Source organism: Triticum dicoccoides, chromosome 6A (genome assembly GCF_002162155.2).
Source record: "Triticum dicoccoides isolate Atlit2015 ecotype Zavitan chromosome 6A, WEW_v2.0, whole genome shotgun sequence".
Lineage (NCBI taxonomy): Eukaryota > Viridiplantae > Streptophyta > Magnoliopsida > Poales > Poaceae > Triticum > Triticum dicoccoides.
The window spans coordinates 384254633-384263516 of record NC_041390.1 but is presented as its reverse complement, the minus strand read 5'-3'; positions in this window follow the sequence as shown (position 1 = coordinate 384263516).

Below are 8884 nucleotides of genomic sequence, written 5' to 3'. Positions count from 1 at the left end.
CGCGCTATTCGTCACCCTGGGTGAGGAATAGTTATTCTTCACCCCCTCTCTATTTTGACATCAATGCAATGTATTTTTACGTTTCTTAAATTTTGTCTTATTTCATACATAAAGAGAGAACGTAAGAAAATATGTACTCTCCGTAAAAAATATTTTATGTTATGTAAAATTACGAATGTAAGAACATAGTGTAAAACATATATAAAATGTGATTTTTCTAGTCTTATAATATATATTTTTATTTTTATGCCAAATTTTACATATTGAATCAATATGCATGTAACTATTTATATTGTAAACATAATTTATTTAGGAAGCGATCGTAAGATTAACTTGGGTGAAGAATAATTTATTTTGTACCTTGGGTGATGAATAGTAACACTATATATATATATATATATATATATATATCACTTAGGCTTCAAGTGCGTACTTGTTAGTTAAACGTATGGTTAAAATGTGACATTAAATACGACTAGTAAGTAGTACAGTAGCAGTACTAGTATACATCGGCCAAATTATTCATCATGTCCACACATTGAATTGATGTGACAACACGCTGCGCGTGAGGTGACACAGGAATCCCGGCGGTGTGTTCGGGTATTCTGGACTTCAGATTTGGAGTACCACTTATCTGTCAAAATCTTTCATCATTCACTTAAAACAGTTGATTGATCATACATTGAGTACCATATAACTGGAATTAACCCATGCAAGTCGAAGAAGGATTGGCCGGTGCTGTCGGCTGCCATCAAGTTCGATCCCACGGATCAGGAGCTGATCGAGCACCTCGAGGCCAAAGTGAGTGCTGACAGCGCGAGATCTCACCCTCTCATCGATTTGTTGATACCAACCATTGATAGCGAGCACGGCATATGCTACACCCATCCTGAGAAACTTCCAGGGAAGACACCGATCGGTCGTCTACTTGCACAAACATATTCCTTTGTTTATAGCTCTATTTTTCTTTTTAGACGCAGACCTGGTGAAGCAATTACAATTTGACAATTAATAAAATGTGAAACAAGTGACTGCAACATGCCAAAGATGTTATGAAAATGCCAACTACGTACACTAAAACCTGTATTCGACAATACTGCAGGTATCACACTGAGTGGCTTAACAAGCATTTCTTCCAGCGCAATTCCAGGGCGTTCAAAAGGGGCACGTGGACATGTCGCAAGATACAGTCGGAGTGCGGCATGCACGCGATGTGGCACAACACCGGCAATACCTTGCCGGTGATGGTCAACGGTCGGCAGACGGGCAGCAAAAAGGTTCTGGTGCTGCAAACCAACAAGAACTTCGACCGGTAGAGGACCAACTGGGTGATGCACCAGTACCACCTCGGGGACCTGGAGCAAGAGAAGGAGTGGGAGCTGGTCCTCTGCAAGATTTTCTACCAGACGAACACTAGGGCAAGGAGTAAAAAGATTATAAGTTAGTTTGGTATTGGTACTTGTACTACCTTGTCGTCCGCAAGTTGGTATTGTTGTTAATGATCTTTTGGTATGAACTTGGCATTTGCTTCCAACCATCATGCCGAGGGTCGGTGTGGATATAAAGCTGAATCATTTTTTCGAAACAAATTTTCAGGCAACTGATTTTTATTTGATGGGTAGCATAAGCACCTGCCGTTCGAATTCCCAGTTCTCCAAATTTTTTTGAAACAAGTGCATGCTCTTATTATCATGATGAAAAAACAATATCCCTGTTGCATCCCAGTTATTAGTCTATACTTGCAGAATTCTCTCGTTTATTGAGCATGTATATTGTTTTTTCAGGTCAAGCAAGTTTCAACTGGGTTGTAGACTGCCCAGGCTTGGTTCTGTTTTTAATAGGCCCAACCCATGACAACAACGGGGCACAAAGATCCAGCAGGTATCTACTGGCCTCTGGCCCGCCAGCTTTAGTTATATTTTGTCTTACAACATCCATGGGCACTTTTTTTACTGAATCAAACGCACAACCCAGTTCTATTTTCCTCTTAAAACGCATGGCCTACATCCATTTTCTAATCTCTACCTATAGTTTTACTAGTTTATATACACGTATCATTATATTGAAAATACATAAAATTCCCTTTTCATATTTACATCCTTATTTTTGTTGTTGTTTTCCCTCCCAGCACTGATTTTTTTACCACTGGTTTTCCCTTAAACCAACTCAATTGTCCCACGTCTTATTTGCTTACAAAAACAAAACGATTTTTTTGGCAAATCAATAAGTTCTTAAAAATGTTTATCATTTCGGGATTACAAAAGTTCGGACTCCACCGAAATATGCAAAATAAGATTGAACTTTTTGACCGTGGTCCTGGGCAGAAAATGGGTTGTAATAAATCACTTAAGAATTAGCAAATGGACTGCAAATTATTAAATAATAGCAAATGGGCTCTATGTTGTCTGCCATAGATTTGGAGGCTGACTTGTGGGCCTACTAAGTTCATGCGTACACAAGGTTTATCAAAAAAGAAACTTAGTCAACAATCGACTCTACCAGCGTCAGACCGTTAGATGTCAATCTAACGACAATCGTGCTTCTTCAGTCTCTGATCTTCCTGCCCCAGCCGCCAAAACCAGCGCCGTCAGAACCGCCTGCTCCCGCCTCCCGTGGCCAGCTGTGCTGCCGGGAAGGCCTCACGGCCCCATCATATACTCGCATCCCTGGCCTGTCTATCCCTCTACTCACCCACACCTCCTGTTATTTTTCGGCGACGGCAGCCGAACCAGCCAACCCTCGTACTCTCCACCGCGAGGGCAGCCACTGTCGTGTCTTCCCCGACTCCGTGTCGTTCCCTTCATAGGCCTCGCCGTTGTCCACCGCCTTGGTGCTCTCGGCGCGGCGTGGTCAACGTGGTCAACGAACGACATCCATCGAAAGTGGACTGTACGTGGAGAGGCTGACAGCTGGGTCCACGGCCGCACACAAGGAAATGCCTCCTTATTACGTGCAAAATAATGATTCCTCCACCTGACATCTGGGACCCGCCGGAAGGGCCTCTGTATTTCGTGAAAAAAATGTTCCCTCCGCTGACAGGTCGGACCCACCAACTATATCTTCACACGCAAGGAAGTGCCTCCTTATTGCACACAAAAAATGAATACCCCCTGCCAGCTGGGACCCACCATAGTGGAAGGCCGACTTGTGGGCCTACTAAGATGACGGGAACGGAGGGCTTTGTCAACTTAGTCAATATGAACGATTCTAGCTCCAGTGACCGTACGATGTCCATCCAACAACCTTAGTGCTTCTTCAACCTTTGGTCTTCTTGCTCCAGCCGCCCAAAGTAGCGCCGGTCGTGCCGCCTGCTCCTGCCTCTCGTGGCCGGCTGTGCTGCCGTGGAGGCCATCCCTCCACTCACCCACATCCCCTGTTATTCTACGACAATGGCAGCCTCACACCGCAGCCGAACCAGTGAACCCTCATACTCCTCTCCGCGTGGGCATCCATTGCCGCGTCTTCCCCGGCTCCGCGTCGTCCCCTTCCTAGGCCTCGCCGCCGTCCACCGCCTTGGTGCTCTCAGTGCGGCATGGTCAATGTGGTCAACGACCGACTTCCATCGGAAGAGTACTGTACGTGGAGAGGCTGACAGCTGGGTCCACGGCCACGGCCCAGTTTTTTTGTGATTTGCCAAGTAAGTTGCTTTGTTAGGCCTGTTGGGCTACAAATCTTTCAAGACGAGGAGAGCTTCATTCGGCTGGCTGAGAAAATGGCCTATCAGTAATGAGAAATGGGTTGTACATTTTTAAAACACATCAAACCAGCAATTAGTTTCAAATTTATTTTTTCCATTTCGAGATTTTAAATTGCATTGATTTTTATGTGTGGAAAATTTGTTGGATTTTATATTGATATACATTTATTTTTAAAATCAGTTTGAATGTGACTCGAAATTTTGGGATTAAAAGCAGTTCGGACCGCACCGAAATATGCAAAATTTCGTATAATTTTTTAACCGTGGCCACAATATGGGCAGTAATGCTAACAAAAAGAATATGGGCTCCAAAAAAACCTTAAGAATTAGCAAATGGGCTGTAAATTATTAGAAATAATGGCAGATGGGCTGTATGATGTTTTCCATAGATGTGAGGCTTTCCTAAAAAGAAGGTTGACGCACAAGCAGTGACTGTTGGATGTCCATCCAACGGCTGTCGTGCTTCTTCAATCTCTACTCTTCCTTCTCCAGCCGCTCAAACAAGCGCCAGCGGGACTGCCTACTCCCTCCTCCCCGCGGCCGGCTGTGCTGCCACGCAGGCCTCACCGCCCCACCATACTCCCATCGCTGGCCTAGCCATCCCTCTACTCACCCACACCTGCTGTTATTCTACGGCGACGACAGACGAACCAGTAAACCCTCGTACAATCATACTCCCCTCCGTGTGGGAAACAACTACCAAGTCTTCCCTGCCTCCGTGTCGTTCCCTTCCTAGGCCTCGCCATCGTCCATCGCCCTGGTGCTCTCGGCGCGGCCTGGTCAATGTGGTCAACGACCGACATGCATCTGAAGTGGACTCTACATGGAGAGGCTGGCAGCTGGGTCCACGGCCGCATGCAAGGAAATGCCTCCTTATTACGCGCAAAATAATGATTCCTCCACATGACATCTGGGACCCACCGAAAGGGCCTTTGACAGCTTGGCCCCGCCAGCTATATCTTCGCACGCAAGGAAGTGCCTCCTTATTATGCACAAAAAATGAATACTCCCCCTGCTAGCTGGGACTCAGTATAGTTGCAGGCTGACTTGTGGGCCTACTAAGTTGTCGGGGACGGAGGGCTTTGTCAACTTAGTCAATATGCACGATTCTAGCTCCAGTGACCGTACGATGTCCATCCAACTGTTGTAGTGCCTCTTCAACCTCTGGTATTCTTGCTCCAGCTGCCCACACCACCGTCGGTCGTGCCTCGTGCTCCTGCCTCCCGTGGCCAGCTGCGATGCGGCGGAGGCCTCAACGCCCCCTACTACTCCCACCGTTGGCCAGGCCATCCCTCTACTCACCCACACTCCCTGTTATTCTGCAGCGACGGCACCCTCACACCGCAGTGAACCAGTGACCCCTCATACTCCTCTACGCGTGGGCATCCACTGCCGCATCTCCCCCGGCGCCGCGTCGTCCCCATTCCTAGGCCTCGCCGCCGTCCACCGCCCTGGTGCTCTCGGTGTGGTGTTGTCAACGTGGTCAAGGAACGACTTCCATCGGACGTGGAGTGTACGTGGAGAGGCTAACAGCTGGGTCCACGGCCGCAGCAAGGAAGTGCCTCCTTATTACGCGCAAAATAATTATTCCTCCACCTGACAGCGTGGAACCACCGGACGGGCCACCATATTTCGTGAAAAAAATGTTTCCCTGACTACTGGGATCCACCAGCTACATCTTCGCATGCAAGGAAGTGCGTCCGGGCAAAAAAATGATTCGCCCCCCTGACTGCTAGGACCCACCAGCTACATCTTCACAGGCAAGGAAGTGCCTGACAGTCGGGATCCACCTGGTCGAAGCGTACGTAGCGTTGTCATTCTGGTCGTGAACGTGTACATACATACTGGTCGATGTAGAGGCGTGCACGTGTCATGGTAGAGGCACGCACGTAGCATGTACACGTACGTACAGCAGCAAGTGTGCAAGAAAGAAAATACAGCCACGTACGTGCATACGGGCAGGGTCTCGAACGCCTACTCGCGCATACGTACGGCCAGGGCTCGTGTACATGGCTGGGTCAGAACGGAGAAACTGCGTCGTTGTCGTGTTCATGGGGAGCCAACCGGCTGGGTCAGAACGGAATGCGTCGTCGTGTTCATCGGGAGGGCTTGGACGGAATAGCCAACGGAAACGAGGCATGGCGTACCGCAGAATGGAGGAAACGACCTTGTGTTCGACCGACCATATTCAAAACAGGATCCTGTTCATCGGGAGGGCTCTGGCATACCGCAAAACGGAGGAAATGGACCTCCTATGGTTGAAACGGGGGTCATGTTGATCGGGAGGGGTGTGGTGTACTGCAAAATGGAGGAAACGGACTTGTGTTGGAGCGCTACGGTCGAAACGGGGGTCCTGTTCATCGGGAGAGGTGTGGCGTACCGCAAAACGGGACTCCACGGGATACTGTTCATCTCCACCGTCGCCCCCTCCAGCCTCCACAGGCTACTGTTCATCCACCGTCGACCTCCTCCAGCCTTCACCTGCGACTGTTCATCCATGGGCTCCTGTTCATCTAGCCTCCACCGCGCGCTACTCCACCGGCTACTATTCAACCAGCTCTCTCCACGGGCTCCTGTTCAACCACCCCTCCACGAGCTACTGTTCATCTAACCATCCACCGTCTACTGTTCATCCTGCCCTCCACGGGGTGGTGCTGTTCATCCATCCCTCCACGGGGTCCTGTTCATCCAGCCCCAACTGGCTCGATCAATCGGGGTCCTGTTCATCCAGAGGCAACACCACGGGGTCCTGTTCATCCACCCTCACCGGGAACTGTTCATCCAAACCCCCAACAACACCCACTGTTCATCCAGAGGCAACACCACGGGGTCCTGTTCATCCACCCCCACCGGGAACTATTCATCCAAACCCCCCCAGCAACGCTCACTGTTCATCCAGAGGCAGCATCGATCGGCTTCAGTTAGCAGCAGTAGCGAAGGAATCGCTCGATCAGGTTCAGTTAACAGCCATCGATCGATCGCTCGGGTTCAGTAACGCGTAGCCTGCAGTGCAATCGCTCGGGTTCAGTTAGAGCCCAACGCCTCGCTCGGGTCTAGTTAGAGCCCAATGCCTCGCACCCACACGCGTGCGTGTACGAGAGAAACGCGCATCGCTTGGCCCCGACCACCCACCGTAATCGGGAACACCCCAATATTTTCCTCGCCCTCGCTTCTACCATGTTTTTTTCCATCATGGACGGCCCAAAGAATGTCATGCAGCTGCGTCTCCGGCCCACCCAGGACGAAAAGCCCATTTTTTGTCATAGAAGTAGGACCCCACCACATCTATGATGATACCGGGTTTTGTCATAATTATCGTCATAGAAGTGTCATAAGTATGACAAAAAAATCGTTCGGCCCAAAATTTCACGGATGTGTCTTTTTTTGTAGTGATAAGAACAAAGTAATGCATTAGGCAGGATGACATGATGTAGAGGGATAAACTCAAGCAATATGATATAAACCCCATCTTTTTATCCCCGATGGCAACAATACAATACGTGCCTTGCTGCCCCTACTGTCACTGTGAAAGGACACCGCAAGATTGAGCCCAAAGCTAAGCACTTCTCCCATTGCAAAAAATATCAATCTAGTAGGCCAAACCAAACTGATAATTCGAAGAGACTTGCAAAGATAACCAATCATACATAAAAGATTTCAAAGAAGAATCAAATATTGTTCATAGATAAACTTGATCATAAACCCACAATTCATCGGATCTCGACAAACACACCGCAAAAAGAGTTACATCAAATAGATCTCCAAGAAGATCGAGGAGAACATTGTAAAGAGATCCAAAGAGAGAGAAGAAGCCATCTAGCTAATAACTATGGACCCCGAAGGTCAGAAGTAAACTACTCACACATCATTGGAGAGGCTATGGTGTTGATGTAGAAACCCTCCGTGATTGATTCCCCCTCCGACGGAGCTCCGGAAAAGGCCCCAAGATGGGATCTCTTAGGTACAGAAGGTTGCGGCAGTGGAAATAGGGTTTCATAGTGCTCCTGGCTGTTTTTGGGGTATATGGATATATATAGGAGAAGAAGTAGGTCGGTGGAGCCATGAGGGGCCCACGAGGGGGAGGGCGTGCCCAGGGTGGTAGGCGTGCCCCCTGCCTCGTGGCCTCCTCGTTGGTTTCTTCACATCCACTCCAAGTCCCCTGGATCACGTTTGTTCCAAAAATAACTCTCCCGAAGGTTTCATTCCGTTTGGATTCCGTTTGATATTCCTTTTCTGTGAAACACCGAAATAGGCAAAAAAAACAGCAATTTGCACTGGGCCTTGGATTTGTAGGCTAGTCCCAAAAATAATATAAAAGTGTATAAATGTCACATCCCTAGATCTGGTATGACCTAGGCTTGCTTTGTGCATCATGTTTAAGTTTCAAATGAAATTTAAATGGGGATGTTTCAAACCCTAGCACCAAAGCAAATTCAAATAAGTTCAAATTAAAATTGGAATTTCAATAAACCCAAAATGCTCTTCAAAAATGTTCATGGTCTTTGGAAAATGTTGCAAACAACAACCAGAGGTGATGCACATTTTTGCTAAACATTTTGGATTTTTGAATGAACCCATATGTATTTGAATTAGAGCTGTTTAAAATAATATAAATATTTTAAAGGCTCCAAAAATGTTGGAACTTGGTGAGGGCCTCTCATATATTATAACTAGTGGTCACAAGGAATCTCAACATTTTTATATTTGTGCTGGTATTTATTTTTAAGTCAAAAGCAAATGTCAGAAATAGAAAAGAAAACAAAAAAGAAAACAAAAAAGGGAAAACACCTACCTCGGCCTTACCTAAGGCCTGGCACTGTGCAGCCCAGCTGGCCGGCCCAGCCAGCTGGCCCTGCCAGTCACCCTCAACCTCCCGCCAGGAGGATGAGAGGCGCGTGGCCGACGCACGCCGGCGCATGCCTGGCCACCTCCTGCTTACCGCCTCCCTCTGGTCGTCCCTGGGGTTGCCACGCAGCCTCCCCGACCCCCTCTCACTCTCCCTCGTCCCCGTCTCCTCCTCTGTCACCCTCTCCCGCGACGGCCGAAGCGCTGCCGTCGCCGCCGACAAGCACCACCGCGGCCACTGCCTCCCCCTCGCTCCCTGGACATGCCATTTAGCTCCGCGCTACCGTCCTCAACCTCCACACGAGCCAGGCTTCGCCGGAGGCCCTGCAACACCGTCCCCGA